The sequence below is a fragment of the Pan troglodytes genome, chromosome 15, assembly GCF_028858775.2.
Source record: "Pan troglodytes isolate AG18354 chromosome 15, NHGRI_mPanTro3-v2.0_pri, whole genome shotgun sequence".
NCBI lineage: Eukaryota > Metazoa > Chordata > Mammalia > Primates > Hominidae > Pan > Pan troglodytes.
The window spans coordinates 88,821,287-88,834,683 of NC_072413.2; the positions used below are offsets into that span (position 1 = coordinate 88,821,287).

General features: G+C 51.2%; 1 long non-coding RNA gene across 2 annotated transcripts; it reads right to left on the minus strand.

The window, feature by feature from the left end:
* Nucleotides 1-3,641: 3,641 nt before the first annotated feature.
* On the minus strand, nt 3,642-11,780 carry LOC104002135 (uncharacterized). 2 transcript variants are annotated; one of them, XR_008539077.2, is made up of 5 exons: nt 11,575-11,780; nt 7,658-7,741; nt 6,602-6,733; nt 5,259-5,316; nt 3,752-3,934 (listed from the first exon to the last, which is right to left on the minus strand). It is a non-coding gene; the product is annotated as an uncharacterized LOC104002135 (long non-coding RNA). The 2 variants fall into 2 exon arrangements; XR_008539076.2 differs by lacking the exon at nt 7,658-7,741 and having other exon boundaries at nt 3,642-3,934; nt 11,575-11,760.
* Between the last annotated feature and the right edge of the window lie 1,617 nt (nt 11,781-13,397).

Here is a 13,397-nt window from a genome sequence, read left to right on the forward strand (position 1 = left end):
CGGCTGGGGAAGGGGCGGGGAGGCGGGCGGCGGCGGCGGGCGCGGCGGGGCCCCGGGCGCCGCGAGGAGCGGCCCCTGCCGGCCAGGGCCGGAGCCGCAGCACTGGCCGGGGCCGGAGCCAGGGCTGGGGCAGGGGCGGGGGCTAGGGCGGGAGACAGGGGCCCGAGGGAGGAAAGGCGGGGTGGGCATGGAGGACAGGGAGAGGGACTGGGGGTGTCTGGGGCGGGGTGAAGACCTAGGGGAAGTGGGGATGGGGGTGGGGGAGCGGGGTAGGAGAGAGATCTGACCAAGGGCGGGTGAGGGGTCTGGTGGGGTAGGGGTCTGGGCAGGATGAAGGGGAGGGAGAGGATCGGGAGGGAGCTAGCGACAGCCTGGGAGCGGGTTGGATCCCCAGGAGTAGGGCCAAGAAAGGGCAGTGACCCTGGGGAAGGTCACCGCCCGGTGGGACCAGTGAGCCGGGTGTGAGGGGTGGGGGGAGGCCTGCCCGAGTTTGTCCTGCCATCTCAGGTGGCCAGCGGTTCCCTGGGGCCCGGTTGGCCTGTGCCCCTTAGCAGGTGCCCCTCTGCCCCGCAGCCTTAGCCCCTACCCAGCCAGAGGTGGACGGAGACTCCTCCATCCCAGGCAAGGCACAGCACCTGCCAGGGGTGCCCTAGATGGCTGAGCGGAGCCAGGCAGGGGCTGCCACTCTCACACGCCAGCTCTCGGACCCCCTGAGGGGAAGGCACAGTCATTGGTGGGGCCTCCTGTCTTGGCCACCTAGACTGAGACCTAGGGAGGTGTCCCTCTGTGAATCAACTGTCTAGTGATCACCTACTATGTGCTGGGCGCTGCTTTAGGTGCCAGAGATAGAATTGTGAGCTAAAAAAACAAAATTCCTGGCTTGAGAGAGCTTACATTCCAGTTTGGGGGAAAAATAAGCAAAATAAAATAGTAAACTAGACTGTAAAAATGGCTATTTGAAGAAACAGGGAAGGGTTCAGTGACGAACATAAAGAGTTGGGACAGGCGGGTGGCTCATGCCTGTAATCCCAGCTACTCAGGAGGCTGAGGCAGGATGATTGCTTGAGCCCAGAAGGTGGAGGCTGCAGTGAGCAGTGAACGCACTTCAGCCTGAGCAAGTGTTGCCATTTAAAATGGAGCAGTCAGGGATGGCCTCACGGAGGTGGCATTAGACTTGAAGAAACTAAGGGGGAGCCATGAGGATATCTCTGGGGGAGGAGTATCCCAGGCAGAGAACACCACAAGTGCGAAGGCTCTGGGGTTAGAGCACACTGGGTGGGATGGAGAAATGGCAGAGGCCAGAGGGGCTGGGTGGAGTGAAGGAGAGGGGCCGAGGCAGGAGATGAGCTCTGAGAGGTTGGGGGGAGTTCTGTGTAGTGCCTGGTGGGCCATTATAAGACTTTGGCTTTTGGCTGGGCACGGTGGCTCATGCCTGTAATCCCAGCACTTTGGGAGGCCGAGGTGGGCGGATCACGAGGTCAGAAGATCAAGACCGTCCTAGCTAACATGGTGAAACCCGTCTCTACTAAAAATATTTTTAAAAATTAGCCGGGCGTGGTGGCGGGCGCCTGTAGTCCCAGCTACTGGGGAGGCTGAGGCAGGAGAATGGTGTGAACCCGGGAGGTGGAGTTTGCAGTGAGCTGAGATGGCAGCACTACACTCCAGCCTGGGCAACAGAGAGAGACTCCGTCTCAAAAAAAAAAAAAAAATTTTTACTTTTACTCTGGTGACATGGAGCAGCCCTGCAGGGCTTTTCACAGAAGAGTGGCATGATCAGACCTACACTTTGGACTATCACTGTGACTGCAGTGTTGAGAATACTGCCAGGGAAATAGCTGTGGTGGTGGCAGTGTTGGATTCTGGGTCCTGCATTTGAGAGTGAAGCTGTCAGTCTGGAAGGTTCCATAGCCCACCCGCAGTCACGAGGAGGCACTGAGGGGTCGTTGTCATTCCTTCTGGGTGCCCTTACTCCAACTTTCCAAGAGCAGTCACACGCAGGTTCTTATCCCCACCACAACTCCCCCACCACCGGAGTTGATGAAGAACACACACCGTGGACCTCAGTTTACCAATGAGGAGGCTGAATCACAGACATTTAAGAGAGGTGAGGAGGAAAGATCAGGAGATGTTTTCTGATGTGACCAGTATCACTTTCAGGCACCTCAGGGACTGCCAAGGTGATGGAAGTTGAGCTGACAGGCCCTGGACACTGTGAACAGCCCAGGGAAAGGGGAACTAGAACGTTAGAGTTTCAACAGGGGACCCTTTAGTGCCCTGGCCCTTAGCTTCCACCAAGAGGGAGCAGGAAGGGAAGGAGAAGAAATCTCCACAGGAGATGTTTCCTCTCTCCTGACACCCTCCTGTTCTCCCAACTCCAGTCTGTCTCTCCAGATTTGCTGGGAATGTTCTCCATCTGGACCAGGAGACAGATTCCTGTGCCTTCTTTCAGACACGGGCCAAAGGTTACTGGGCAGCCTTGCTCAACATCTGACAGACCTTGTGTGACAGCACTTGCCATCTCCCTCTGGGAAGGGGCAGGGTCTTAATCATGACTAACGCATACACTGCCTCAGTTGCCACACTGGAAGGTAAATGATGAGGGCCATCTGTCTGCCTCCCTACCTGATAAGGTGGCTTCATGAGGACGGATGCTGCCTGGGCCGTGGCATTTAACATCCCCAGGCCTCCATTTCTTGGCTGTGATACCTCCCCCTGGAGCTGGTTGAGGAGGAAATGAGGAAATACAGGTAGGCCACAGAGAACAGTGCCAGCATGCCAGGCTCTGTGGCTCACGCCTGTAATCCCAGCACTTTGGGTGGATCACGAGGTCAGAAGATCGAGACCTTTCTGGTTAACATGGTGAAACCCTGTCTCTACTAAAAATACAAAAAAATTAGCCGGGCATGGTGGTGGGCGCCTGTAGTCCCAGCTACTCGGGAGGCTGAGGCAGGAGAATCGCTTGAACCCATGAGGTAGAGGCTGCATCTCCATCATGCCACTGCACTCCAGCCTGGGTGACAGAGCAAGACTCCATCTCAAAAAAAAAAAAAAAAACAGTGCCAGTGCACCAATAGAGTGCCATGTCGGCTGTCATTCTGTGTCTCTCTGCCCCTTGCAAGCCGCATAGGGCCTGGCACATTGTGGGAGCTTAAATGAACGAGGCTGGAGTCCCCAAGGTCTAGAGCCGCCTGCGAGTGCGTTTCCTTAGGATGAAACATCCCAATGATGAATCCATGTCACTATGTTCCAGGCTTCCACCGTCACGGCAGGCCACCTACAGGGGCCCAACGCCAGAATATTCTTCAGACCATGTGCTTGGGCGCAGAGGTTGCTGGGTATAGGGGTTGGGAGCAGAGGCTGACAAACATTGTCAGCCTGAAGCAGGAGAGAGAAGGAACCCTCTGGGCTTCACCGTGGGAGCCTGAGAGCTGGGCCCTGTGGCCTCTGGGCTCGTTTCTGCCTCTGCCTTCCATATCCTGGCCCTCATCCATGGCCCGGGCCACTCTGGCAGCTGCCACAGCAACCCTAGAGAGGTACAAGTGATCCTATGAGGACAAAGTCCCTGGATGGTTCTCCAGGTGACTTTACCTGCAGGCAGCACTCAGCTAAATTCAAGAGTAAGAAGGCATTCATGCTCATAATAGTAATTAAGGCAATATCTTTTCCTCTAGGCATTCAGGTAGTACAGGTTTGACAAGGATGTGGAAAATCACAGCCTATAGGCCCAATCCCACCATGGGGCTTGGGGTACCTGGCAGGAAAGAAGTGGAGGACGGCTGGGAAGGGAGTCTGACTTCTGGCCAATTCCTTGAGAACAGCTGGGGTGCCAGGAGCAGTGGAGGCAGGCTGTAGGCTCATTCCAAAGGCCAGTGCAAATAGGGGGCTTGTGTGGTCTGGAGACCTCCCAGTCCTCATCTCCGAAAGCCTGGATTCCCTGTGCAATCAGAATAAGGGAAGAGGTGAGCAGCAAGGGAGCGGGCGTGAGAGAGAAAACAGAGAGAGAGAATGAGAGAGGGATTGTGGCCAGGGTAGGATGGAGAGAGCTTAGGGGAAGGAGACACTGGTGGGAGGAGGGGTCATAACTTTGCCCTTTCTCCTCCCTCGCCTGGCCTGGAAGGTTCTTCCCCAGAAACCCATGTGGTCCCTCCCTACCTTCCTTCTGAAGGCAGTGAGGGAGGTCACATCCTCACAGAGACCTTCCCCGACCACTCTGTCCACCTTTGCTCCCCCTCATTCCCTTCACCCTTACCCCCTTACCCTGCTGTAGTTTTCTTCTGTCCCACCTGATCTATGGTTATTAACTGAGTGTGTATTATCTGCCTCCCCTCACTAGAGCAAAAGCCCCAGGAGGGCAGGGATTTGTGTGTGGTTCTGTTCACAACAGCATTCCCAGCACTGAGAACGGTGCCTGATGCACGGTGAGTACTCAGTCAATACAGGTTGAATGAATGAATGAGCCGAAGGAAGGTGGAGGGGCTGGGATTGGGCAGGTGAGCATCCTGGTAAACAGCCCCACAGGGAAGTGGAGATCCACTGTCTGAAGCTGATGGGCAGGTTGAAGGGGGAGACAGAAACCCAGAAACGGGGATCCACAAGGGGCCTCAGTGTGCCAGCAGAAAGAATGATCACCTCTAACCTTTGGCCTCACCCTGCCGGGGCAACAGCCCTGTCATCTCGCTGCCAGAGCCAGGGACAGGCCTTGCAGCCCCAGGAGGTGTGAGCCATCAGCAGCTGGTGCTGTGGGCGGTCGCTGCGGCGATGCTCACGGGGAACCTGGAAACCACACCACAGCTTGCAGGCCCCCAAGGGGGCGTGAGTAATGAGAGTGCAGTCATGATAGCTGGCTTCAGCTGGCTTTTAATTATGTAATATTTGATACATACAAAAATACCCAGAATCAAGGGGCACCTACGTAATAAAATAATAAGATGAACACCAGGGAAACTATTGGCTATCCCAGAGTTAACTACATTGTGATTTTTGTGTTTGTTATACCCTTGCTTTGTTTTTTAGCTAGTTTTATCACTAAACTTGCTTTCCGCCACTTCTTATAATGTGAGTACAACATGTAACCCTATACACCAGAGGTCTCCAAGCTTTTTGGCACCAAGGACCAGTTTCATGGAAGACAATTTTTCCATGGGTAGGGGGAGGTGGGGGGATGGTTTTGGACTGATTCAAGCGCATTACATTTATTGTGCACTTTATTTCTATTCTTATTGCCTTATAATATATAATGAAATAGTTATAAAACTCACCATCATGTAGAATCAGTGGGAGCCCTGAGCTTGTTTTCCTGCAACTAGACGGCCCCATCTGGGGGTGATGAGAGACAGGCATTAGATTCTCATAAGGAGTGTGCAACCTAGATCCCTCACATGCATAGTTCACAGCAGGGTTTGTGCTCCTATGAGACTCTAATGCTGCCGCTGATCTGACAGGAGGCGGAGCTCAGGCAGTAATGTGAGCCATGGGGAGCAGTTGTAAATACAGGTGAAGTTTCGCTTGCTCACCCACGACTCACCTCCTGCTGTGCGGCCTGGTTCCTAATGGGCCACTAGCCAGTACCAGTCTGTGGTCCAGGGGTTGGGGACCCCTGCTATACACGATATCATTTGGTTTCACTTGTTTTGAGCTTTCTAAAAATGGCGTCGTGTCTTCTTTTCTCCGGTGTGTAATATTCCATGGCATGACTGTGCTACACTTGAATTATCCAACCTCCAGGTTTATCAGACCTCGAGTCTGCAGGTTTGCTTTAATGGACAAGGTTATTGTTTATAAAATCTGCATTAGGCTGTGCACAGTGGCTCACACCTGTAATCCCAGCACTTTGGGAGGTGAAGGAATTTGAGACCAGCCTGATGAACGTGGAGAAACCCGGTCTCTACTAAAAATACAAAATTAGCCAGGCGAGGTGGCGCATGACTGTAATCCCACCTACTTGGGAGGCTGAGGCAGGAGAATCGCTTGAACCCAGGCGGAGGTTATGGTGAGCCAAGATTGCGCCATTGCACCCCAGTCTGGGCAACAAGAGCCAGAGTCCATCTTAAAAAAAAAAAAAAAAAAAAAAAAAAAAGCTGCATCAGTGCCATCATTGTCTTGAGCAGGGTTTCTGAGGATGGATTCAGGATGGCTCTGTGCCCCTCCCCCTTGGAGTTCCCTGAGGGTCCCCTAACTTTCTTCCAAAGAGCCACTTCCAGCTGCCTGGAACTATGATTCCCATTGTAGGGACAAAGCAGTGGGAAACTTGCTGGGCAACTCCACTATAGGCACCAAAGCTGGTGCTTCTAATTTACCATCTGTTGCCATCTGAGAGGGACAGCCAGATGGAGAAGGCTAGTTGGCTGCTCAGGGAGGGCCCTGGGTAGCATGAGTCAGGTGTAGAAACCATGGTCTAAAGTTTCAGCTTTGCAAGTCCAGAAATATGTCAGTGTTCCAGGGTGCTCTGCCTAGTCCCACTAATGAAGCCCACCAGAGACCACTGTTTCAATCCCATGCCAACTCTCATTTGCAGTAGAAGCCAACCCCCAGTATCTCATAATCAGGAGACCCCACTCTTAGTGTTAGGAAGCATGCAAAGCTGAAATCATCCTTAACTTACCTGGTGGGCACGGATTCAGAACGAGAGAGGGGAAGGTATCAAGAAGGTGGTCGTCAGCCCTGGAAAAGTTCAGAAGGCCATCTCGGTCTGTTGCAGGAAGTCAGGGACCTCGAACGGAGGGACCGGCTGGAGCTGCGGCAGAGGAACACAAATTGTGAAGATTTCATGGACATTTATCAGTTCCCAGAGTTAATACTTTTATAATTTCTTATGCCTGTCTTAACTGCAATCTCTGACCATAAATTATGAAGATTTCATGGACATTTATCAGTTCCCAAATAATATTCTTATAATTTCTTATGCCTGTCTTTACTTTAATCTCTTAATCCTGTTATATTTGTAAGCTGAGAATGTACGTCACCTCAGGACCACTATTGTATAAACTGATTGTAAAACATGTGTGTTTAAACAATATGAAATCAGTGCACCTTGAAAAAGAACAGAATAACAGCGATTTTCAGGGAACAAGGGAAGACAACCATAAGGTCTGACTGCCTGCGGGGTCGGGCAAAATACAGCCATATTTTTCTTCTTGCAGAGAGCCTATAAACAGACGTGCAAGTAGGAGAGATATCGCTGAATTCTTTTGCCAGCAAGGAATATTAATAATTAATACGCTGGGGAAGGAATGCATTCCTGGGGGGAGGTCTGTAAACGGCCGCTCTGGGAGTGTCTGTCTTACATGGTTGAGATAAGGACTGAAATATGCCCTGGTCTCCTGCAGTACAGTACCCTCAGGCTTATTAGGGTGGGGAAAAGATCCCATCCTGGTAAATTTGTGGTCAGACCGGTTCTCTGCTCTTGAACACTGTTTTCTGTTGTTTTAAGATGTTTATCAAGACAATATGTGCACAGCTGAACATAGACCCTCATCAGTAATTCTAATTTTGCCCTTTGCCTTGTGATCTTTGCTTCGCCCTTTGCCTTGTGATCTTCATTGCCTTTTAAAGCATATGATCTTTGTGACCTACTCCCTGTTCATACACCCCCTCCCCTTTTAAAGTCCTTAATAAAAACCTGCTGGTTTTGCGGCTCAGGCAGACATCACGGACCTACCGATAGGTGACGTCACCCCCGGAGGCCCAGCTGTAAAATTCCTCTCTTTGTACTCTTTCTCTTTATTTCTCAGACCTGCCGACACTTAGGGAAAATAGAAAGAACGTACGTTGAAATATTGGGGGCTGGTTCCCCCAATATCAGTCCCACTGTTGAACCCATTTCTCCACAGTTGAGAATATCCACATGTCCAAAGCCTATGTCCCCCTGCCCAGAATGAGGCTGGACCAGCTCTGTGAATTTTTACTTCTTATCTCCATACATTCCAACCTTGCACAGGCTGTAGACACCATAACAATTAAGCTGATTTTGGTTTAAGCCTGTAAAATAGTAACTTTTGTGTAACAGGAGGGTTTTTTGTTGTTGTTGTTGTTCTGTTTTTTACTTTAGAGACAGGGTCTCACTATGTTGACCAGGGTAGTCTTGAACTCCTGACCTCAAGCGACCTCCCACCTCAGCCTTCCAGAGTGCTGGGATTATAGGCATGAGCCACCATGCCCAGCTTTTTTTTTTTTTGAGACGGAGTCTCGCTCTGTTGCCCAGGCTGGCGTGCAGTGGTGCGATCTCGGCTCACTGCAAGCTCCACCTCCCGGGTTCACACCATTCTCCCGCCTCAGCCTCCTGAGTAGCTGGGACTACAGGTGCCCGCCACCACGCCCAGCTGATTTTTTGTATTTTTAATAGAGATGGGGTTTCACCGTGTTAGCCAGGATGGTCTCGATGTCGTGACCTCGTGATCCGCCCACCTTGGCTTCCCAAAGTGCTAGGATTACAGGCGTGAGCCATGATGCCCGACCATTTATTGTATTTTTAGTAGAGACAGGGTTTCACCATGTTGGCCAGGATGATCTCGAACTCCAGACCTCGTGATCCGCCCGCCTCGGCCTCCCAAAGTGCTGGGATTACAGGCATGAGCCACCGTGTCTGCCCTTTTTTTTTCTTTCTTTGTTTTTTTTAGAGACAGGGTCTTTCTTTGTGTCTCTTGGGCTGGCATGCAGTGGCACCATCATAGCTCACTGCAGCCTTGAACTCCTGGGCTCAACCAATCCTCCTGCTTCAATCTCCCAAGTAGCGCCGCCATGTCCAGCTAACTTTTTTTAATTTTGTAGAGATGGGGGTCTTGCTTTGTGGCCTAGGCTGGTTTGAGCTCCTAAGCTTGAGTGATCCACCCACCTTGGCCTCCCAAAGTGCTGGCAGTACAGGCATGAGCTGTGATGCCCTGCCTGTAATAGGAATCTTCATGAGTGTTTTCCTCACACTCAGAGTTCTGGGGACACTTCCGTGTTACCCTGTACCCCACCTGTCCTATCTTCTCCAAAAAAGGCATAGACTGGGTTTGTGATAAAATACCCACCTATATCTGTAAATGAACATCAAAGTAAAGATGGGAAACTATTCAGATACGGGGGAGAAAGGTGTATCTGCCAACAGGGAGGAGACTGACTGTTCCTCAGCATAAGGCTAGACTGATTTCTGAGCTTCCTAGCAGACCAGGCACAGAAGAAAACACGTGGAATGGTTTTATTTATTTAATTTTTTTTTTTTTTAGATGGAGTCTCGCTCTGTCACCCAGGTTGGAGTGCAGTGGCTTGATCTCAGCTCACTGCAACCTCCACCTCCTGGGTTCCAGCAATTCTCCCTGCCTCAGCCTCCCAAGTAGCTGGGATTACAGGAATCTGCCACCATGCCCAGCTAATGTTTGCATTTTTTAGTAGAGACAGGGTTTCACCATGTTGGCTAGGCTGGTCTTGAACTCCTGACCTCAGGTGATCTGCCCACCTCGGCCTCCCGAAGTGCTGGGATTACAGGTGTGACCCACTGCGCCTGGCAGAATGGTTTGATTTAAATTATGTTGTTGATTCACATATCAGGAGTTTGTTTGTTTGTTTGTTTGTTTGTTTTTTGAGATTAAAGTCTTGCTCTGTTGCCCAGGCTGGAATGCAGTGGCACAATCTTGGCTCACTGCAACTTCTGCCTCTGGGGTTCAAGTGATCCTCCTGCCTTACCTTCCCAAGTAGCTGAGATTACTGGCATATGCCACCACGCCTGCCTAATTTTTGTATTTTTAGTAGAGACGGGATTTCACCATGTTGGCCAGTCTGGTCTCGAACTCCCGACCTCAAGTGGTCTGTCCACCTCAGCCTCCCAAAGTGCTGGGATTACAGGTGTGAGCCACCACGCCCAGCTGACATCAGGAGTTTTAAAGAGAAATCACAAACTAGGTGGGCACAAGGGACCTGGTTGTTCCTGGGGAGTTGTATCAGCAAACAGGTTTGAAGTTTGCACTTTGGACACGTTACTGTGAAAAAAAGAAACTAATTCTCATTTTGTGTGAAGGAGCCTGATAGACACAGGATCTGCTTCAGTGAGGAATTGTGAGTGATCTTCCCCTGCACAAGGCCAATAGAGTGCAAGGTTTCCACAGTTCAATTCAACAAACGTTTATTGAGTACCTATTATGTGCCGGACACAGTGTTAGGCCTTAGTGATACAATATTGTGTAGGGTATGGTCCCATCCCTCAAGGAACTCACAGTCTAGTGGGGGAAAGAAGTGAGCAACAGCTCTGCAGCTGGACCCAGAGGAACGCCAGGAATCAACTGTGGTGGGTGCTCCAGTAAGTCTTCCTGGAGAATGTTACCCCCAAGCCAAGCCTTGAAAAAGGATCTCAGGTCCAGTCTGCTCACCAACCCTCACCATCTAACAAAGTGGTCCTGGGTTTTCAAAACTCTTGCACTCAAAATAGGGTCACAGTGTTCAGACATATGCAGTCCCAGATCACCCCCGACCATCAGATGAGAAAAACCCAACAATCTGGTCTCCTTTCCTGCAGCAAAGCACTTGGTGGTCAGAAGGGTTGGGGGTGAAGGTTTATGGGATCTGCTGGACAGCTGGTGAGGCATACAGACACTTCTGATTGTTATCTTTCTCCCAAATCAAATGCTAAAGGTACTAAAACCATGCTGACTGCATGAACCATTCCCTGGGGACTGGTAGGGCATTCCATTCCTCCCCACATTTGGGAGTCCAAACCGGGGTGGAGGGGTAAGAAGTAAAAGGTCTGGGTCAAGTGCTGCCCATCAACTTGTTCACGACCAGGTACCCTTCAGTTTCCTTATTTGTAAGAGGAGAGTGCTAGTCGAGGAGGTCCTGGGCTCTGGTCGTTGATTCTGTCCTGTCAAAGTGAGAGTGGCTGGAATGGGATTGGTATATGGGTGCTCCTATCCAGCTGAGGTTCCTTTCTGAGCTCTCAGGCAGCAAATTAAAAAATAATAATAATAATTACCAGGTGAGATGGCTCACAGCTGTAGTCCCAAGCACTTTGGGAGGCCGAGGCGGGTGGATCACCTGAGGTCAGGAGTTCGAGACCAGCCTGGCCAACACGATGAAACCCGTCTCTATTAAAAATACAAAAATTAGCCGGGTGTGGTGGTGGGCACTTGTAATCCCAGCTACTCGGGAGGCTGAGGCAGAAGAATCGCTTAAACCCGGGAAGCAGAGATTGCAGTGAACCAAGATCACTCCACTGCACTCCACCCTGGGTGACAGAGTGAGACTCCATCTCAAAAAAATAAAAAATGAAAAATAAAAATAAAACGAATAATAATAATAAGGCGTCTGAAAAAACTCTTGAAGTTAGGAAACCTGGATTTGATTTTCATCTCTGTAACTGACCTGCCGTGTGACCTTGTGAAAGGCGTGTCCCCTCTCTGGGGGTGTCAGTGGACTAATTCCCGGGTTAGCTGTGGGGGGAGATGATCACTGGCATTTAACGGTAAGGTGGGGCTTCAGAAGTCCATCTACTGCGAAGCAAGAGAAAACTCCACAGAACACACGACTGAAACGAGTGGGAAGCCAGATGTGTCACGGACGTAGGGAGGGGAAGATGAAGGTCCCAGCAAAATCCCGGGAACATACCTGTCAAAGGGTCAGCGAGAAAACCAGTCCCTTGGCTGGTTGAAAGGAACACTTGATTCTTTGTCAGAAAGCAGCCTTGCGCTTCTAAGGGGTCTGCTGTCTGAAAGAAGCCTTCGAGGCTCGCAGACCTGGGGAAGAACTCAACCTGCCTTCAGCCCATGGGGACTGGGGCCGGCGCGGCTTTCTGGAATCGAACGGAACGAGGCGACCAGGCGCGGCGGCGGCAGCCAATGAGGGAGCCTCCTGATGAGGTCATGCAGTTCCTGGGCGCTTCATTGGCGGATCCTTCGCGGGGCCGCGGCGGGGGCCGCAGGGCGGGGCGAGGCGGGGCGAGGCGGGGCGGAGGCGGTGCCTGCCAGAGCCCGGACCTAAAACCGCGGTTCGATTTCCCTTATTTCCTCCCAGCGCTTATTTCTCCTGAGCGCGATGGGTCAGGCCCTTCTCAAGAGAGCAGTGAAAATACCCAGAAAAAAGAGCTCTTACTCACTCCAGAGACTGGGTTTACTTATTTTGGGTGAGCCCTCATTTTCTTTAGTAAAAGTGGAGGGTTGTTTAGTTTTGTTTCAATCCAGGCCAAACGCACTATTAACTCTAACCATTTAGCAACACTGAGAGAATGTCCATTGGTAGCCTTTTATTTGCCCATTGTGGTCCTCTAACCCACTGTGTTGGGAGCACCGAACACCAGCTTTGTTCCACAGACGTGGAAACAGACCCAGGCGACTTGCCCAGGGTTATGTGGCCATTCAGTGGGACAGTGGGGGAACAGAGAACTAAGCTCTTGGTCCCTGCTGCATGCCCAGGGGACCCACTCTCATGACCCTGGGTCACAGCCCAGGGCTCCCCACAAGGAAAGGCAGTCAAGTCAACCTTGCTGCTTCCTGTTGCAAGCTTTTGATACATCAGTTTCATTTTCAAAATACTGCCCAGAGTAGTCTATGGTCAGCAGAAAGATGCTGACAGCACTGTCTATTCTAGGAAGTTATTTTCGAATGAACTACAGTGTGAGGGACGGTTGGAATGTCCCTGATGCTGAAGGAGCCTGGCAGCTATTACGCTCGTCCTCAGCCCACCAGGCCTTCCTTTTTAAGAGGTATCTAGGAACTTGCGTAATGCCTCTGTTTTGTTGCAGTCTAAGGGCGCTGACCTTTTGCCCAGAGAGAAGCAGAGTTTTAAGTGATGTGTACAGAACACTCTTCTAAGGATGAGACCCTGGCACTTGGCCTGGGCCCTCAAATATGCGTTGAATGACTGATACAGCCTGAATGCCTGTTATCAGACTCAGAGATTGTGTGGGCCAGGGAAGGCAGGCAGCAGAGAGAGTGCGGGCAGGCCAGGCCCGGTGGCTCACACCTGTAATCCCAGCACTCTGGGAGGCCGAGGTGGGCAGATCACTTGAGCTCAGGAGTTCAAGACTAGCCTGGGCAACATGGCAAAACCCTGTCTCTATTTTTATTTAGAAAGAAAGAAAGAGAGTGAGAGAGAGAGAGACAAAGAAAGAGAAAGAAAGAAAGAAAGAAAAGAAAGAAAGAAAGAAAGAGAAAGAAAGAAAGAGGAAAGAGCAGAGTTAGATGGCCTCACTCGTGGGAGGATGCCATCTGTCATCTGGGATCTTTATCTCCTTTCCTGTATTTGAGGAATCCCCCACCAGAGACACTGAAAATGCCAGGCACTCACTGTGCCAGACTCCCTTGTTTCTACAGTGAGGGGTGGGGGACCTCAACCCTGCCAGGCAGACGCCACTCAGAAAGCAGGTGCAGGAGCGTGGGCAGCCTCAGCCTGATTCGGAGGCATCCCAGGTGGCAGCTGCTCTGGCAGGCCAT